The sequence below is a fragment of the Camelus dromedarius genome, chromosome 2 (assembly GCF_036321535.1).
Source record: "Camelus dromedarius isolate mCamDro1 chromosome 2, mCamDro1.pat, whole genome shotgun sequence".
Classification (NCBI taxonomy): domain Eukaryota; kingdom Metazoa; phylum Chordata; class Mammalia; order Artiodactyla; family Camelidae; genus Camelus; species Camelus dromedarius.
Window position 1 is genome coordinate 114,846,390 of NC_087437.1, and position 20,436 is coordinate 114,866,825.

Sequence of the window (20,436 nt, forward strand, 5' to 3'; positions counted from 1 at the left end):
CACCCCCTAGAGACCCATCTTCAGCTTCCTTCCTTCCTCAAGCCCCCTATATTCGTTTCTTTCGGCTGTCTGACAGATCACCACAAACTGGCTGGCTTACAACAACAGAAATGTATTCTCTCAGCATTTAGGGACTGGAAGTCCAAAATCAAGGTGTGGGCAGGGTTGGTTCCTTCTTAAGGGTTCAGAGGGAGAATTTGTCCATGCGTCTCTCCAGCTTCTGCTTGTTGCCTGCAGTTCTTGGCATCCCTGGGGTTGCAAATACGTCACTCCAGCCTCTGCCTCTGTATCGTCCTTCTGTGTCTGTCTCTGTGTCTTTTCTCCTCTTCTTATAAGGATGCCAGTCATAATGGATCAAGAGTCCACTTTACTTCAGTGTGACCTCATCGTAACTCTACTAATTACATCTGCAGTGGCCCTGTTTCCAAATAAGGTCACATTCTGAGATTCTAGGAAGGACATGCATTTGAGGAGGGGACACTATTCAACCCAGTTCACCCCCATCCTCCAATGACACTGAAATCCATGGAAGTCAGTCCATGGGATTCCATGGAATTCATCCTTGGAAGCTCCCAGCCTCACAGCTCACCTGGTCTCTGACTGTCTATCCGGCCACTTTGTCTTCTGTTCCAGAAGAAGCTCTTCTCTTAACATTACGCCCCACTAAGAAATCCATTCACCCTTTATCTATTTAATCAAGTCTAAACTCCTGCACCTGAGTTTTCATGTCTCCTTACCCCGTAATATGTATTATCCTACTGCTGATGTGGCTCCTGGCCACACCATCTCCCAGACCTGCCCTTCTCTGCTCTCAGTCCACTGAGCCCTGGTCAGGGTCCTCTCCTTCTCCTCCTCCTCCTCCTCCTCCCCCGCCTCCCTTTCAGCAGAGCCCATCCCACTCCTCATAGTGCAGCTTCTGTCCCTTCTGTCCCTATCCTGAGGTCAGCGCACAGTAGGTCTCAGTTTATGCTCGTTCCACTGAATGGGGTTCCCCGTCGTCTTCCTGAATTCTCTAAGCCACACTCACAGCCTTTGTTTCCAGGACCCAAGAGCAATGTCATGTTGGAAGTCTCTCCGTCCATGAATTGCTCCCTGCCTCTCCGGTTAGCTGGTGTTTCACTAAGGAGCCATCTTCCCAGCCAGATTTTTAGGCTTTTTGAAGGCTGAGACCATGACCTATCTGTGCTCCAGCCCCGCCCCCACCCCCCAGGGCACAATCCGGGAACTGAGAACACAGTATGTTTTCACTGAAAACTTGCACAAATGCAGCCATTTTGCTTTAGGGGCCTGTGTTTTCACAGAGCATTGCTTATGAGGGATTGAGTCAGTTTGGGATGTTAATACAACATGATCAGGATTAAAATTTCATCACTTTATTGTATGTGTTTAGCGTTTCTAAAGGTAGGCTTAAGTCTCCCTGTTTCAGAGCCTGCAGGGTTGCTTATTAAAAGTGACCCAGATTAGCTGATTCAGAATTTTAGGGGGTGGGTCCAGGAATTTTGTTTTTATGTCAGCCCCGGCCTCAGTCCAGGGGATTCTTAAGCATGGCAGAGTTGAGAATCACTGATCTAGACACGTGGATAATCAATATTGATTCTAGATGTGTGAGCAGAGCTGAAGATAAACTAGTGACTTATTACAGCTCATAGAGCCAGCTGGGGCAAAGCCAAAAGAGACTCACTGCTCCCTAGGTGACCCGTCGCTTCAACGGCTGCCATTGTCTCCCGATGCAGAGTGACAGTCTTGCAGAGTCAGGGGTCCAGTAAGGAGAGTCTGGAGGGTCTTTGGAGTGACCCCTGGGCAGTGTTGAGCCTGAAGCCTGCCCCAGCCGCAGAGTCTCGTCATGCCGGTCTGTAACCCCCACCCCGCTCCCCACCCCGGGCGGAGAGTTACAGCATGCTGTTTGGTTCTAATGTTTGTTTTACTTTTGGAAACACCTCAGGGCAACTCAGGATAGGTTTTCACAGAGGTGTTTGACTTGGGCTTGGCTGCAAAGTTCCCCCTCTTTGGTCTGTTTATTGCAAGTTAGCACATGGCCCGAGATCCAGGAGCCCAACGCTAGTCCTAACAGAAATCAGGGGGCAGGCACATGAAATGAGACGTTGGGAGGGCTGATGGTGCTTCCCCGGGCTCGTTTCTTGTCCTGGAGCTAACCTGAGGTTAGGATGGGCATCGGGCTGCTTTGGACTTTGCAGCCTCTGGCCTGGTTCTGCAGCCCAGTGATGCCTCGGGACCATGGGACAGGTCCAGACACTGCCTGCCTGACAACACGGCCTGAAAGTTTATTTCCCGGGAAAGGGATATATTCCATTTTTAGCTCCCATTGTCCTTACGTATTCTCTTATTTAAAAAAAAAAATCAACTAACTTTCGATAGCAAATTGCTGGTCTCTCGTGATTTTAATTTTCAAGTTGCAAACAGACTCCAGGATACAGCTGGATGATAATCTCCATCACTGGGCCAGCTATTCCATTACATCGTTTCATTTAATCTGCACAGAACTCGATGCTGAGGGTATTATTAGATCCCATTTAGAGATGAGAAAACAAACTCAGAGAGGTTAAGTCAGCGACCCCAGGTGACCCAGCTAATAAATGGGGAGGGGGCAGGGGTTGTAGCTCCAGGAACTACATTTTCTCAGCAGCGTGAGGGCTCGACACGTGGTGATGACCTACCCCAGTCTGAACCTTCTTTCCTTGCCTTGAAGAAGGAATGAATAATGGTTTGCTGAGGGCTGAAAGATTTCACCTGAGTCTTGCCCCATCTGCATTAAGCATATCAGCTCAGTTTATATCAGTAAAACAAAAATCAAGGAAAGTTATGGGTTTATAGTGACATGTCTGCAGGGCATTAAAATAGACTGTTAAAAAAATTTTGTGTGTGTGTCCAACTATTATTTTTTAATTCTTTTTTTGTTTTTCTTGGGGGAAGGGAGGATTAGGTTTGTTTGTTTGTTTAATGGAAGTACAGGGGATTGAACCCAGGACCTCATACATGCTAAGTACACACTCTACCACTGAGCTGTATCCACCCCCCACCTAAAATACACTATTCATGTGAGTTTCTGCCCACACCACATTTCTTTTTCACACAAATGAGAAGTATGATTGAGAGTCACTAGCATGGGTGGTAGAAAGAGTTTAAAATCCAATCAGAACCTAATCAGGACCTTGGAGATGTGACCACAGTACTTTGATCCAGGGAGGGTCATGCTCAAAGGTGTAGGTGTTGGGTGAAATCTAGGACATGTGGGGCTGGGGGAAATTAAACTGAAACTTACGAGTTTAGGGAACGGGCCCACCAACTCCCAAATTTCCTACTTGAAGATCCTCTTCTTACTGCTTCCCTTCTAGAGTTTCTACTGCGTTGACGTGGACGCAGCTCTCCTGCCCCACCACCCACGGGGTCAGCATCTTGATCACGGGAGATTGTAAGCTCTGTTAATCTTTCTTATCAGCAGCCTGGGCTTAGTTCAAGGACCCATGGTTCTCTATTTGAAGGGACACTCAGCAGGCTCCCAGCCAGTCCCTGGCCCTGGGCAGCAGCTGTTTTGGATGGAAGGAGGAAGACTGAACTGAGAATATTTTAGGACTATGTTACTCTGTCCTTGAGAGAACACTCAAGGATAGAAAAAGAGTCCTATGAATTTAAAAAGCCCAGTTATTGATTAAATCAAAGGAGCTAAGCTATTATTTAAACATGGAGCTCAGTTCCTAGAGGCTGGACGAGGTCAGCTGGGAGGGGTTAACTGTACTATGCTGCCTTGAATACTCTGGAAAACACCATCTTCTGACTTTTTGCAATGAGTGAAATGCAATCAGAAAACAGCACCACAAGTAACAGTGATTAGTCTTGCATTTGAGGCTCGATGTGTGTTCCATGTTTATATATATTTAACCCTAATATCTGCGAGAGCCGAAGTTGGTGTTGTTATCCTGGGTCTGCATTCTGGGGAATAAGAGATGTGATGGGTCCAGTAATTGGTACAAGATTATAAAGTTAATCATCGGTAGGGCACAGAAATGAAGGAGGTCCTTTCTTCTGTAAGCCGTCTCCCATGAAATACTGTGCTTATCTCTGCTGAGGTCTGACAGGGTATCACATTCTACCACCGCACTAGCCAGAGGTCAAGAGCGACGGTGCCAGCCCTGCGGTATGCTGCGGGGTCAGTCCTGGAATTAGCAGAGTTCACTCTCAGCCAAGAAAAGAGTATTCCAAGGAAATGATATCTTAGATACTTTTTTCCCTTAGTCGGTAGACATCACTTGAGAGGGTTATGGTATATTAAAGCCATATTACTGTGACATCTTGTAAATTTTATAGCTACTGTTTTACACTTACTCAGCATTCCAGGTCTCATTGTGGGGTTCACTTCAAATAATATTGTATGACTGAGTGTGTAAGAATCAAATGCAAGTTGTACTGAATGAATTTTTCTTGAATATCATGGTTTTTATTGCTTTAAAAGTAGAGTTTCTTTGCATTCATGATTATTATAGTTGTAAGAAATAAGGGTTGTTTACTAGAAAACAAAATGCCAAGTATTTCTCAACTATTAAAAAAAAAAATCTATATAATCTCAAAAGCATCTGACTTAAATGAAGGAGGAAGTTCTCAGCCCAGGCTGCACATTGGAATTTAAAAGCTTCAGAAGCTTTTACAAGCTTCTAATGTGTGAGCCTCACCCCTAGACCAATTAGATAAGCTCTCTCAGAAGTGCTGTCTGGCTAGTTATAGTTTAGAAATTTCTGCAGGCAATTCTAAATGCAGCCAGTCTTGAGAACTACTGGGCCTAAGCAGTAATGGATTTTTTAATTCATGGAGTTAGGTCTGATTGCCATCAGTGCATTAGTGTATCACAAAAAAGAGCTACATTTTGCATTACAAGTAAGAGTTTTGAATATAATGCAAATGAAATATATGCAGTGAATACAATATATGCAGTAAGTCAATATGTTAACATATATAAAGCAGATGCTCAATGTTACTGAGAGAATAACTGAATGAACATCCTACAAAGTTTCATATGAAAAATCATATTTTGATAAAGCTAAGATGTCATCAATTGTAAGACAAAGTATCACTGAGAAAGAAAAATTTTTAATTAAACTGTGATGTGCCACATATTTTAAGCCATAACTCAATTTCAAAAATGTTCAAAACAGGAAAAAAGTCTGAGCTTTATAATTAATGAAATACAGTACTTAAAAATTACTACACTTTTATTTTTCTGCCTGGTCTACTCCATCTGTTATACCACTGATGTCCACTAGATGCCGCTGTGAGCTGCAACTTCAGGTTCCAAAAGGAAATCTGAAAACCAATTTTCTTAGGTATTTAAAATTGAAACAGTCTGCCCCTTTTAAAGACAAAAGAGCTTTAAAATCTCGTATTGTGAGGGGTTGTTGCTCATAATTTACCTTCTATTAAGATCCATCCTCAGTATCTCACAAAGTGTAAAATTATTTAAAAAGTGAATTGAAAAGTTTTCATGGCCAGATGGAAAAAACTATCACTTCCCTTTTATCCACATCCTCCAATTTCACATTTCGCTTGTCTGTAGCTGGTTATAGAGAAGAGACAGTAATACTGATAGGAAGGTTGATGTTTGACCTAAATCAAATTGAAAGTAAAACTATGAAGGAAAGAATATAATGTCTAATTTGAAGACAGCAGATCACGGGATCCTGCACACATGAGTAACGGCTTCCCACACAGGAAACGATGGGTGGAAAGGGGACCAGGGGTAAATGGGCAGGACCTCGAGCTTAAACCCAATCCCAATGTTAAACCCTGGGGACTGACCAGACCCGCCATGGCTGAAAACTGGGATGACTTCCCCTATTGGATGAGAATCACTCTCCCAGCAAAATTATAGAGGCTTAGGGTGGAAAAGAAGCTCGCAGAAGCTTCTAGAGTGTGACTCAAACTGCTCCTGAGCTTTAATGAGATGAGAACAGAAACTGAGAGCATTTCAAAAATGCGTTTAGAGCAAAATAACAGAGTAATATTCTATCTAAATGTAATAAGAAGAAATTGGGCTCATAGTTTGTATGTCTTTTATTTCATTTTTCTAACCATTCAATTTTTCTGGTACTTTACAATAGTATCAGTCCATAACAGATTGGAAATTGAAAATAAAGAGTAGTCCTTCTCCCCAGATAGCTTGAGAATTACTGCAGAAAATCCACCCTGAGCCACCAGAAGAGGAGATCCCAGAACAGCAACTCTATTAACCCCCTTAATAATTTTCTAGTGGACAATGCAGGTAGAAAAGGGCTGAGGAACAGGGGCACTTGGATTGTGAAGGGCAGGATGACTAGAGAGGTAAAAAGAAATCCTAAGAACAGTATACCTCGGGGAGCCCCAGCCTCTGAGCCTGCGGTTGGCAGTTCACCCCAGAACCCCCTTCCAGCTCTACAGAGGCTCAGACACCCTGCATCATTAAACCCCAGCTGGCCCCCTGGCCCGATGCAGACACACAGCAGACTGACCTTGGGACAAGAGGAACACAGGGGGCCGCAGCGAAAAGAAAATACAAAACCGCTCAGAACTGCCCAAATCTTATATATTTAGCTTCAGAAGACAAACACAGAGAGAAGTCCATAGTTAAATTCCTTCCTGGCTTAATCCAGCCCAAATCAGCAGGCTCTGACGGAAGGGAGGCTTAACACACTGTGGACGGCCATTTACGGATAATTGAGTTGGCTATTTTGCTTCTTTAAAAACATTCTGTTGCATCAATATACTGTTGGTATCTCTTTTGGAAAGCAATTTGGTAACAATTATCAACATGTAAATTGTGACTACTCTTTAATCCAGCTGTAGAAATTCATCCTACAATTATACTCTTAAAGGAAGCAACAAAACACCCAATATTGTATCCAGTCCTCTGACTGACTCTTTAGGAGGGAAAAAAACTGGATAAAAGCTAAACATCCTCAACAAGAGACTAGCTAAATGGTGGCACCCCTAGACTGGAATAGTACACCCCACTGAAAGATGAAATGCTTCTCCAGGTTCTAATGTGGAAAGAGTTCCAAGACACAGCTTTAAGTAAAGGAAGCAAGTTGAAGTCCAATGGGTACCGTATGGTCCTATTTGTGTAGAAAAGCAGCCTATGCACTTTGATCATGCAGAGAACCCTTCCAAGGCTGTGTCTGTTCACCGTGATCATCTCTGGGAAGTAGAGCTAAGAGCCAAGACTTTCATCTCTAATATCACACCCTTCCATGTGGGTTTGTTTTGTTTATAAGTAAAAATAAGTATTAATTTAATGTGGAACGAAGTACCTATTGCAGAATATCAAGACGTACAAGAAATGGCAACAAATATCAGTCAACCAAAGATATATCCAGAAACAAGGGGTTACATAAAATGATTGCACCCCAAAGCTCAAGAGATGTTGGCCGACATTGACAAAGAAAAAACCACAACTCCTAGATTTTCTCATCCATGGCTGGCGAATATTTTTAGTGACAGCCAATACCAGCCTGGGGAACGCGTAAAATCCAGTGGACCATGATGCAGAGGACTCAAGGCTTCCAGGCATCCTGGACACCACCAAACCCAGTGGTGACCAAACCCAGAGACAAGTGCTCAAGTATTTACTTACTATGTGGAAATGGAAAGGGACTGGGATTGGTTAACTAAATTAAAAACGGTTGCCTGGTCCTGCGTCATAGACAGAGGGAGTGTCTTGGCTACCAGAAGTGCTGTACCTTCTATAAATGGGATACACACATTTCTTGTTTAATTACCCTACATAGCGCCAATTCATTCTGATACCATTGGTCTTGGAAATACTTTTCTTAAAAGTTATATGTAATTACTACACACACACACACACACACACACACACACACACACCCTACTCTGTACTCTAAGGATGAGTGCTGGGGAGGGAGGCTCCCTGTCCACCCTGGGGCCCTCAGCCCAGCGCACTGCATTATACACGCTCCTGATTAACAAGTATTTTCAGTGCTCCTCCGAGTTGAGTATATTCTGCAAAACACTCCACTTACATCCCTTTGGCCTTTCTTTCTGCCACTTATTTCATGTTCTAGGTACCAGCTTTGATCCATAGTCTCAGGTAAAAGATGTTCAGGTGATCATTATGGACTTGCCTCAAAAGGCAAAGGAAGAATATTATGCTGGATGTCAGAAAGCCAGTTTCCAGGCAGCCTGAGTCACAGAAATGGTAGAGGAAGCAGAGGGAGAAGTTTGGCACCCCCCACCCCCACCCCGGACAAATGGAAGTCCCCTGCGATTGTAACAAGCCCCACAAGCAGCATTGTGGGCCTGGGAGAGATGACCAAGGGCATGTGAAGGCAGTGTCAAGGCAGAAGCCAGAATTATGCTTATAAAGACCCAAAGAGCAACCTTCCCTAACTTCTGTGTCTCTTCTGTGTCATGGCCTATCTGACATATGTCGGGGGCCCCGGGTTGCCAGCAGTGGTGGGCAGGGAGCAGGCAGGCCCAGAGCCACCCCTGCAGGAACACCAGAGCACTCAGGGCTCCCAGTGCACTTGGAAAGAAACCACATTCCCTTTTAGCCTGGGTGGGCCAGCTGAACAGCTGCGGCACCACTAAAAACAGCAGCAAGACAGAGAGACAATAGTCTTCCCCAGATCTGCCTTCAGGGGAAACAGCCGGGAGAGGGAAGGCATACCTGAAGAGGGCCTGGAATGAAGGTTTTGAAGGGCCTGAGTGGGGATTGTCTTTTGAGACAGGTGGGTGACCTTAACTGCAGGCTTTTATTTTGCTAAGTTTGGGGATTGCTGCAAATTTGGGGCCAGAAATGAATTCTCTGGAGGCGGGGGACACGCTGAGGCTACCTCCTGGGGACTTTCTCCCCTGTTGGGCCCTTCCTTTATTTATTTAGAGGACTCAGCCTTCCCTCTAGGTAAATATTGAACAGGTACTTTAAAAACGCCCATTTAAACAATGGCGAACTGTTCTCCTGAGCTCCCGGCTGGCATTATGCCCTGACTTCCTCAGCGGAATTGGGGGAGCGCTAGTCCGGCACTTCCGGTGATGGCACTTCCGGTGTCGGCCATCCATCTTGTGAGGAGGCCTCGCTTAGACCGGAAGTCCGTGGAGAGAGAGGCCTGGGGCCTTGGTTTGGACTCCATTAGGAGAAGGGTAGACGTTTGGGTGTGGAAGCTGGAGTTGGAATGGGATAGAACTCTTCAGGCACAGAGAAGGGGAGCCGTGGGGGACTGGCTGAGGTCCACTGAGGGTCTCCCACGAAGAAGATAGATGTTGGGAGGGGAGGGCGGTCCTACCACACACGACTTTTCTCTCTGCAACAACCTCAGCGGCCCAGAGGATCGTCTCCCGAGGAGAGAGTAGTCACTCCATTGGAAGCACAGGTTTTACCTCGACACCTTAGCAACCGAAAGTCTGTCTGATCACCTACACAACCTGTGGCTCTCCAAGGAACATAAAGGCCCAGAGCCTTACTGGAGATGCACTGCATCAGGGTCTCACGGGAGATGTCCAGCAGAGGAACAGTCAGAGCCCATCTGTATCCAGGGCTCAACTGGATTCTTGGCCTCCTCATCCTCAAACGTGGCGAACACAGCTCTGGGCTCAGGCCCAGCCAGCGCTGAGCCTCCCGGGACTCCCTCCCACCAGCCGGGCTGGAAATACCGGAAAAGCCAAGGTAGCAGCCCTCAGAGGCAGTGCAGGTATTTTCTTTCCTTTTGGCCAGTTTGGTTTTAACTAGAAACTGGAATAATAATTATAATGATACATGTTTACATATTTTAACTAATTAATCCCTTGGAGTCCTCTTTTGGGGGGAAAGCGTTCTACCCACCTCATACATCAGGAAAGCAGGGCCATGTGGTTTGGCGGGGCTGGGTGGTCGCTGGTGTCAGTACGAGAGCGGAGACCTGGGCTTCAGCAGTTCTTGACTTCTTGGCCTGCGTCCAGATTGCTGGGCCTTGCAGCCCCTAGAAAGTTAACACGTGAGAAATTGAAGTGGCCCAGACCATAAACCATCAGGAGTGGTTGGCGGGCTCCCTGGCCCTGCCTGTGCCTGTTCCTCCTGGAGAAACAGGCTTGGAGAGGAGGAAAAGCTGTTTCTCCAGGACTGCTTTTGCCCATCTTTAATTACCAGGTAAAACAAAACTTTGCAGACAGAAAAGCTCCCGTTGAAAGAAAACGCCTAGTTGCTGTGAAGGTTTCATCTTTCTCTTTCGACTCCCAAGGTCTGCCACCATGTAACCCAGTGTTGGCCTGAAAAAATATTTGTCTACAGAAACAGCCACGTGGGGTGCTGGGGACACCAGTGCCTGGGCCTGAGGGAGGAGCCTGTATGGTTACCCTCTTAACCCCTTTTAACAAGCGATATACAGGTTTTCTCCTGATTCTGTCTTCTCTATCTGCTGGCAAATGTTTTTCACAACAAATTAGGGTGAGTTAGTAGGTGTAGGTGAAGGGAGAAGGGTAATCAATGTCTTCAATGGCCATGGCTATTCCTAGGTCGGGGGGTGGTGGAAACACAGAGGAGGCAGGCTGGGAGCCTTTCAGCCCCAGCAGTTGAAGACACGTGTAGAGGCATCCAAGTCGGCAAAGAAATCCAGGCTGAGTCTGCAGAGAAAATTGCTTTTTTGAAAGAAAGAAGTGAGCAGGCGTGGTCAAATACGACCCTCTCTGAGTGTTTGTATCAGGGCAGACTAGCAGCCCTGTTTGGAAGCGGAGCCTGGCTATCTCAGCGGAGTCTCCTTCTAAACGCATAATAGGCATTTATTTAGTCTGCACCCCAGGGTGCCTGGTATCATCGTTCAGTTTTTCATATGTGGATGCTATCTTTCTCCTGTTCAGTTGTAGGCTTCCTAGTGGTAGGGACCAGAGTTTTCATAATCCACATTAATTAAAATGACGGATCAAAAACTTTCCCCTTGTGTGTTATCAGCGGAGGGACATAAACTAATTTCGGTCTCGTTCCTATTGCCTGACTCCCTTTCATTGTTCCAGGTTTCCTGTTAAGGTCTGACTTTTGAGAGTCCTCCCCGATGCCAGAGAGCACATCTGGGACACAGATGTTTCTTTTCTTTGCTCTTTCACAGTGGTAATTTTCTCAGCTACTGCAGGAAGCTCGGCAGATTCAGAAGTACAAGGAGCCCCAGCGAGGCCTGAGATGATCTTCACTGGTGCTATCAGTGGGTCTGAATGCCAACATCTGCTTCAAGAGTGATTGCTCGGAGAAGTTCCTCCCAGTCCTAAATTTGGTTGCTCTGTTTTGAGGTGATAGCCTCATATTGAAGTAATTTCTCCCCACCAAAGGGTCTAGAATAGGTTCAGTTGTAATCGATTTTATGTAATCGTGACTGCCTCAAGAAACCTGGAAAGGGTTATTAAGAGTGTGTGTCTAGGCATATGGATAACTGTTCCAGCTTAGCAGTCTGAGCACCATTAGTAGCCCTTGAAATGGTTCTCCAGGAAGTGCGGGCTGCTAATAACTCTGCCCTGATGTTATTATGTGAGCCAAACAACGCATAACTTTTGTAAGTAGCCCAAGTGCTCTGAATTGGCAACCTGCTCAGGGAGACCACGTTGGTGTGCCTTCCTGAACCCAGGAAACCTCACCAAAGGAAAGCAGAAAATTATCAACCCTCCCTTGCCAGTAGGTTGACTTGTCACTGTCGATAGACAAACTGATAGATTTTGGAGCTATGTCCCTCCTACTGGCTCAGAAGAGGGCTCTACCTAGAGCAGTCAGTTGCGCTAAGACAATTTCTGTGGCAAGAGAAAGAATCTTTCCATTGGAATTGTTAATTAACTTTTTCACTTTGTTGAAAAATGCTGTATTAAGTGCTTGGAGATAAGAAAAATATGCCCTCAGGTTGTTCATCGTCTACCTACGAGGATAAGGCAGAAGATTGAAAAGCTAGTTAAAGTGCAAAGCAATGGCATATCCACCTTGTGGGAGAACATTCAGCCACTGAAGTGAATGAAGGAAATCTGTAAGTCCTGAGAGCTAACCAGGAAAAGGCCAGTAGCTGAACAAAATACCATCTAGGTAAAAATTAAAGCGAAGTGCCTCTGTGTATGAACATACGTATATATGCAAATGCATAAAGGGGACGGGAAGAGACACAGCAAAGTAGAGAAGGAAAGTGAGATTGGGGGAGGCTGTAAAGAGCATTTCTCATATTTTTACTCAGCATTCTTCTGTATTGAATAAATTATTTAGAACAAGAAACTATTTATATATTTCTTACATAAAAAAAGGAAAGGGTGAAAATATCACAACAAACCAAGTACATGATGGGTACCAAGAGGTGACACCAAAAGTAATCACGGTGGTCCCATTCCTCGGCAGTGATTCCCTGAGCTTAATCATGTGATACCATCAGGGCCAATGAGATTTAAGGGGGTGTCCAGGAGGCTGCTGGGTAAGGCTTCCTTGCTCTTAAGGAGAGGAATGAAGAAGAGAAAGCACATCGTCTTCCTTCTGTTGGACATCATAGTGTCTGGATGTGACTCCTGGCAGTGCAGCAGCCATCTTGTGCCTTGAGGAGCCACCCTGGGGACCAAGCCAAACTCTGACATTGTCACTAGAAAGATGGAAAAACTTGAGTCTTGGGAGACATTGCTGAGCCAGTGAACCAACCTGCCACAGAGCTGTTCTCCCTCGGGACCTCTGCTCAGTGGGAGGGCGCGTTGGTCTTGCCATTGAGGTGGGACTATCTGTTACTTGCAGCCTGGTGTATCCTACCTGACATTCCATCAGCAGGAGCCCTGTCTGATTATGAGGTCTTAAGGTCCTTGGGCATATCTGAGGGGGCCTTTGGGCCCTAGGACCATGACGCCTGGGCACTGGGACTTACTCCAGAATAGAGAAGAGGTCATGAGGCTTGTGGCTGGGAGGAGGGAGCCTTGGAGAGGCAGAGAACACATCCTGAGAGGCAAGGACACTCAGTCCCTGGCACCTCAGTGGGCAAGTGGGGCTGCAAGTGTCAGGTGGGAGGTAATCAGACAGGGGGCCCTCAGTCTGGCCCCTGGGGCATTTGATACAAGCTCCTAACAGATGCAGGAGCTGCACTTGGGAGGCTGGAAGAGCCATCGCAACCTAAGGCTGTTTGGAGGGGACCTTTCCTTCCTGGGAGTAGAAGGCCCCAGCTCTCCTGGGGGCCTGGGGAAGGAGCGTTCAGCAGCCACCCCGAGCAGAACCACAGCCTTGCAGAGCCAGGTGGGGCTGCAGGGGCTGCCACCAGCAGAGCCCGGGCCAGCGCAGTGGCGTTGCAGCAGGCTGGAGGTGGCTCCCCGCAGCTGTGCAGCGGGAAAGAGGCGACAAAGCCCGGGAGACCGCCCACTGCAGGTGTTCCCGGGATCCACCCTGAATTGCTCCAGAAGTGATGATGGTTTTGATGGGTTTGTAGAGGAGTCTACCTGAATTAAACTCCAGTCACCCCAAACTGCTATTGATTTAAGATGTTTTAAGCCAGAGCTGCAGTGTTGGAACTGAGGCTCTGCAGGAGAACCGGGAAATGAAGTCTTACTCGTTGTGGTTGCCCAGGACGGGAGTGGAAGAGAAAGAGTGAGCGAGACAGAGACACAGGGTCGGGGCGGGGGGCTGGTACTGGGATGATTTCTCATTTCACCTGATCCCAAAGAAAGGGGTGGCTGGCTTCTACTTGGGCTCTGAACATCAGCCCTTGCGTGGGGAGATCTCACCTCCAGCTTGAAATCAATCACCCCACTCACTTCTTGGAGTGAAGTCAAAGAAGGCTTGCTCTTAAATCACAAACTCTGAGAGGGGGTTGAAAAAAACCAGCACCGACTTCTGAGCTAATCTGTGGAACTGAAAGTGACATGATGGCGCTTCGGGGACAACAGATGCACAGCTCAGATCTCATTTAAAAACTGCCTTGATTCACTTGGAAAACAAAAAAACAAGACAAAACCAAACCAAACCAAAACAAAAAAACCAGCAAACAAATGTTGGTGGGGATGTGGAGAAATTGGAACCCTTGGGCATTGCTGGTGGGAATGTAAAGTGATAACAGCTTCTGTGGAAAAGAGGATGGAGAGTCCTCAAAAAAAATTACACAGCAGATCTAGCAGTTCCACTCCCGGATGCTCACGCCAGAGGCCTGGCAGCAGGGACGCAGACAGAGACGTGTGCACCCACGTCCACAGCAGCGTTATTCACAACAGCCGAAAGGTGGAAGCCACCCAGGCAGCCATCCATCAATGGATGGATCAGCAAAATGCGCTGTGCCCAAACAATGGACTGTTAGAAAGGAATGAAGTTCTGATACATGCAACAACGTGGATGAACCTTGAAGACGTTACACTAAATGAAATAAGCCAGTCACCGGAAGACAAATACTGTATGATTCCACGTATAGGAGGTACCTCAAACTGTCCAATCCATAGAGACCAAAAGTACAGTAGTGGTTGCCAGGGGCTGGGGGAGGGAGGAGCAGGAAGTTACTGTTTAATGGGTACAGAGTTTCTGTCTGGGATGACGGAAAAGTCTGGAAATGGATAGCGGTGATGGCTACTTAGTGTCACTGAATTCTACACTTAAAAATGGTTAGAATGGTATGTTTTATGTTGCATAGATTTTGACCGCAATTTAAAAAAATCTCTCTCGATGTGTATACACATACGCACATGCACACGCACACAGACATCCCGTGGGCGTGGTTTCTGACTAACACTATTACCCAAGTTTCTCAGTTTCTGGTCGGAAAGTGGCTTTCTGTCTACCTAGTCCTGCACTTTGCAAATTTCATCGCTTTTTCAAATTTCAAAACTTTTTAAATTTAAAAAATGAGATGAAATTACAAATTTCATCTTATCAAATGATTAAAAAAAAATTTCTCACACTCTTGATCCTAGGACTTTAATTGAACCATGAAGTGTTTAACTGAACACCAGAGACACATTTGGTAGATGCAGTCAAGGGTAAGGGGAAGATAAGATATAGTCTCTGTCCAAATGCATCCAGACAAGACTGACAGGTGCACTGTTAATACCAGACCAGCACTGAGAAGCCCCTTGACAGGGGTCCAAAGCAGGGCCTGGGGCAGTGCTTCTCACAGGAAGAGATGATCACTCCAGCCTTGGCACTAGCAAAACCGACTTTTATTTTCATTTCCCTTTTCCCTTCCAGTCTATTTCTCTCCCAATCAGTAAAAACTGTAAGCTTCTCTAGTTTCCCACACAAGTCCAGCAAGAGACAAGGGTCCGAAGACTGATCTCTCAACTCTGCCACCTTTCCACTGCAAGGAACTCTTCCAATTCAGCTGCTGAAAAGGAAGAGAATAGCCACACTGGTTCCACGTCCCATTTTCACCTGGGGTGTAGTAGCTTCTCCCTTACTTCCAACCACTCGGTTCAGTACTTATACCAGAGTTCACCGAGTACAGAGTCAGAGGAGGAGGTGATTCAGCTGTCAGAACCACGGGCATGAGAGATGGCAGTCAGCTTCCTAGGGTTGCCACCGCACATTTCCACAAACTGAGTGACTTAAAATGGTGGTTTATCCGCTCACAGTTCTGGAGGTTGGAGATCTGAGGTCAGGATGTCAGCAGGGGCACGCTCCCTCCCAAGGCTGTAGGGGAGGCTCCTTCCTTGCCTCTTCCAGCTCCTGGTGGTTGTCAGTAAGCCTTGGCATTCCTTAGCTGGCAGACAAGTCACTCCAACGTCTGCTTCCGTCTTCACGTGGCTGTCTTCCCTCCGTGTGTCTGTGTGTTGAAATTTCTTTCTTCTTAGAAGGATCCCAGTCAGTGGATCAGCACCCACCCTACTCTGGCGCGTCCTCATTTTAACTTAATTATGTCTGCACAGACCCTGTTACCAAATAAGGTCACATTAGCAGGTTTCAGGGATGAAGACTTGAACATCTCTTTGGTGGCAGGGGGACACAATCCATCCCACAACAGCTGCAGACCCCACACACTTCCTAACAATCCACCAGAAGCCACCATGACGCAAGCAAAGTATCTCTTTCCAGCCCACCCTTCACCCCACTCTCCACCCATTCATGTGACATCACAGGGGCCCTCCCATGGCACCTGCAGGGGACAGAAAACAAGTTGTCCATTTTTAGAAGACGCTTGGCAGGAGGGGGCCAGTGTGTTTCCTACAACCCTGCCCTCTTTTTGACTCTCCCCATGGACCAGGCTCACTGATTTGCAGAGTGACTCTGGCAGGATGGTGGGAGGTCAGACGCTGCAGCCTGAGCAGCTGCTCACTTCAATTTTCGAGCCACACTGAGCAGAAGGCCCAATGTGGCAGTGGTTTGGGGAAAAGCCAGGTTTTCCCCAAAAGCTGTCATTTCAGAGAAAAAAAAATCCACTTTTTTTTTTTTTTTTTTGGATAGGCGCTAAGTATCCAAGATTTAAAAACCTGGCTATGACCACAAAGTGTCTGAAAGTGGAGGCTGTTTTGTAAAGATCAGCTTCTTCTTAAACTGCCAGGCCATCCAGCTCCTGGCAGTGTCTGAGTTACCCGGTGGATGTGGCCGGCGGCGGGCTCCCAGAGAGGCAGGAGGTATCACACGGCCCCGTCAGGTACCTACTCAGAGAAGAATGCAGAATGAGGAGGAGAGCAAAGGTAGGGGCGGCTGGGATATTTTCTAAAGGTGGTTTCCACCTTTCCCAGTCATTGATACACAGGAGAGGAGGGCAGAGTGGCCTGCCTGCCCGAAGTACAGAAATTTAGTACTGAAATCATTGCTCAGACAGTCTTGTAACTGGAGCCACACAAACCTCTACTTCTGAATGTTCCCATGGCCAAGACGCCGATTTTCACAACATTCCAAGAAAATCCTGAAATCGAGTCCTGTAGATGGCTTGGAATTTTGGGGGCCAAGGAAATAATCTTCTACGCATCTGAGGTGCATCTGTGTGGGCAGATGTCTTGGGAGCCAAGCAGTAAGACTCAAAGCTGGTGGTCACTGCTGGGGGTGGGGGCTGGAATGCAGACTGGAGAGGGGGCTCAGTCCCGATGATGCAATGATGCCGAGAGAGCTAGTGCTGGGCTGGGGCCCCCCACCAGCTGATGGGGGGCAGCAGGGTAAGGACTCAGGAATGCGTCCGCCCTCCCAGCTCCCTGCCCCGGACTTCTCAAGGGAACCAACCGCCTTGTCATGATTTCCCAGCTAAAAATCATGTTGGAGAAAATTCAGTGTTTTTAAAGCTCTTAGGCTTTAGAATTTTCTATCAATGGCAAAATGTCAGCTAAAAAATACCTATCAAGTGATTAGAGGAAATTTATTCATGCCTTAACTTTAAAAATAAAGACCTGCACCTCCCAGCAAAATCTTTGTGGATAAACTGATTCCCAAACTGAGATCATAGCAGGCCTGCTGGCACCTATGCTTATTACAAAATTCATCTTCTTTTCACGTCCAATATAATCAAGGCAGCCACACCCCACGCTCAGTCGGCCTGGCCTTTCTTTTCTCCAATTCCAGACGGCACTTTCTACGAGAATACGTGTAATTACCCTGGCGGGCTCGGAGCCTGTCTTGAAATAAAGCACGTCAGAGCCGCATGGGAGGGACTCAAACCCAAATTGTGCGTCCTGGCTTGGCACACAGGACCCTCCTGTCCTCACTTATTAACTCTGGGAGACACTGAGCGCTCCCCAGGATGGCGGGGGTCGAGGTGGGGGTGGTTGCAGATATTCCTGCCCCCAGGCCAGCAAAAGCAAGAGGCAGGAGGAGCCAAGCCCAAAGCTCCCTCGGCCCCCACCCCAGCCCCTCTGGAGACAGAAGCGCAGCCCTGCCCGTTCCGGCTGCCCTGGATTCCACCAGCTTGAGGCGACGGCATCTGGAGGATGCTTGATATATGGTCCCTTCCAGAGAACAGGATGCAGATGCGTGGGGGAGGGTAACCCGAGAACGGTGCCAGAAGATGCTTCTGTCCCCCGGAGTTCAACACATAAATTACAAACCACAATTTCAAATTGGAAAGAAAGTATTGACATTTTTCTCTTTTGCAAACATTGGCCTTTTGTGCTCAAGGTAAGTTTGAAGGAATGTAGCTTTGACCCCAAGGTGACTTCTTCCCATTCTATGTCAGTCATCTGGTCCCTGACAAAGGGTGAATACGTCCGTCTCGGTGACTAGGTCATGAGCAGCGAGGACCTCGCCTCTACTGCCCTGGCATCACTGGCCACAGACCCCTGGTGTTCACACGTGGTCCTTCCTGGGAGCAGAGGAGTTTGGTCAGGGAAAGGGAGAGAGGAGATGTAGGTACATGTGAGATGGTGCAGGGAGACACCCGAGTCACTGCAGAGACCGAGCCTGAGACCAACCAGGGCACTCGGTGTGGACCACCCCCTCCCCATCCTGTTCTGTCCAGAGTCACTCACTGCCCTGAGTGTAACCTCTCCTTACCTGATGCTTCCACCCTCCCAGCTCCAGGGAGCAAGGAGTGAGCGTGAGCACACCCAGTACCTCCCTCCCCCACACACGCGGGCCACCGTCTCCACCACCCTCTGTATGTATTTCTTTTGATTGCCTTTGTGAGGAGCAAACAGACGGCTTCAAATCCTTGGTTGGTTTCCTGCACATCTTGTGGGAAACCAGCTTTTGGAAAGCACAGATCCATCTCCTGAAACTTCAGACACAGACAAACGGTGTGTGTGTGTGTGTGCGCGTGCGCTCACGTGTGCACCTGTGCACGCCAAAAGGAACATTCTTAAGCTAAATTGTTTAGATGACCTGCGTTCACCCAAACTTTTGCAAACAAGGGATTGCACTTAAGACTTAAACTTTAATTATTTGGAAAATAATCAAGGAAATGCCCCAGTTTAGGTGGAAAGTGGATTAGGCACCGTCCCAAATGGCAAGTGTTAAGGGGCGTCGCCATCTGTTGCGCACCTGCTCTGAGAAGCTCCAGTCCCGTGGCCCCCAGAGCATTACGTACGTACAGGACAATGGAGCAGCAACACGACGTGTGACCTCGACACCAGGGCCTGGCTGCCCACCACGCGCACGGGAAGCCCTCTTGTACGTCCATCCCACCCCTCAGCAGTGCTAGCTGTTGGCAGTGTTCATCTGCCTAGGAGTATAACAAGCACGAGGGAAACAGGGGAGTCAGTTACAGTGAGAATTAGGCTCCTGTCCCTTCAGGGGAGGCTTCATATGACCATGGTGGAGGCCTAGAACTAACCCGGGGAGCAGTCTGTGCGGTGCCACGCGATAGCCAGGGTCATATATCCAGAACCTGCTGGACCCTGGCCCACTAGGGCAAATGCAGCCACTTGGGGTTCAAATGTCATGTTTAGACCCAGCCACTGGCCACTTTCCGGCAGGACGACTGGGCACTTGGTAGGGTGGGAAACAGGACCTATGTGGGGATATCCTATGTCTTCTGCACCAGGTGTGACCATGGCATGACTAGGATGGGCACCTGAGGTGAGTGAGGATCCAGAGATGCCTATCTTTCTCAGGTCGTTCTGGTGCATGCTGGGGACACAAGGCACACATGCAAGGTGCTTTCTGCTTTGGCCGTCCCTCGGCTGCTGGGCCACCTGGACTCTCGCCCTCCAAATTCTGGGCCCTTGAGAAACTTCTTCGCCCTATGCTGCCCACGAAGCTGCTCTGTGGACCTTTACACAGCTGAGCAGACCCTCTATCCCAATGCAGGAGCTCTGTGAAATAGGCTGGTCAGCTGTCTCCCACAGAGAACAAATGCCAATGCCCTCCTCTGCATGGTGGGCCAAACCACTCTATAATCAATTAACTGAGGACTCCCTAGTCAAAGCCCAATCTGGTGACCCCAAGAAAAATATGAGCTGGAGACCCTGACATCAAGGGCATGTGGATGTTCCTGGAGACCAAACTGAAGTGCACAGAACCAGTAGCTGCCAGTCTGTGGAGAGCTGCCAAAGAGACTGGCAGGCTTCTTGGAGGAGGTGAACACCAAGCTGAGTCTTAAGGGGTAAAGACATCTAAGCTAAGGGCCAGGGGAAAGAGGAGGTTCTGGGGCTGGGGGCACAGCTCGGTGTTCAGGGCGGGGGTGCTGAGGGTGGTCAGAGGATGGCAAGGAGCCCCCAGGCCAAGACAGAGAAAGCGGGTGATGACAGAGGGGCCAGCATGGGGAGGCCAGATGAGGGGGACTTTGCAAATTTGGCAGAGGCTTCAAATGAGCAGGCGGGTGACAGGCTGTGAAGGGTGGGACAGGTCTGGCAGCCATATGTGGGATGTCCGGAGCAAAACAGAGAGAGTAGATGTCCTCCGGGCGGCATCAGACCCTTCCGATGAAGCGACACCTACCAGATCTGACCCCAGCTACACACTGTCCTGCATGCGGAAGGTCAGGCCTTTGGGAGGTGTGAGGAGGCCCTGGCATCATCGATTTCCTTACTGGGAATTGTCCATTGCTAAAGGGTTGTCGGAATAGCCATCATTCAAAAGTCCACAAATGATAAATGCTGGAGAGGCTGTGAAGACAAGGG

At 47.8% G+C, this 20,436-nt stretch overlaps 1 protein-coding gene across 2 annotated transcripts in view; it reads right to left on the minus strand.

Annotated features, from left to right (window-relative positions):
- CLDN14 (claudin 14) overlaps positions 1 to 20,436 on the minus strand; it is a 57,222-nt gene that overhangs the window by 22,721 nt on the left and 14,065 nt on the right. The window contains exon 2 of one of the 2 annotated variants that reach the window (XM_064475803.1): positions 9,824 to 9,959. The gene's annotated coding sequence lies outside the window, so the exon portion shown is untranslated. Of the gene's footprint in view, positions 1 to 9,823; positions 9,960 to 14,850; positions 15,817 to 20,436 lie in introns of those variants that run through there. The other variant, XR_010376644.1, reaches the window with a different exon arrangement.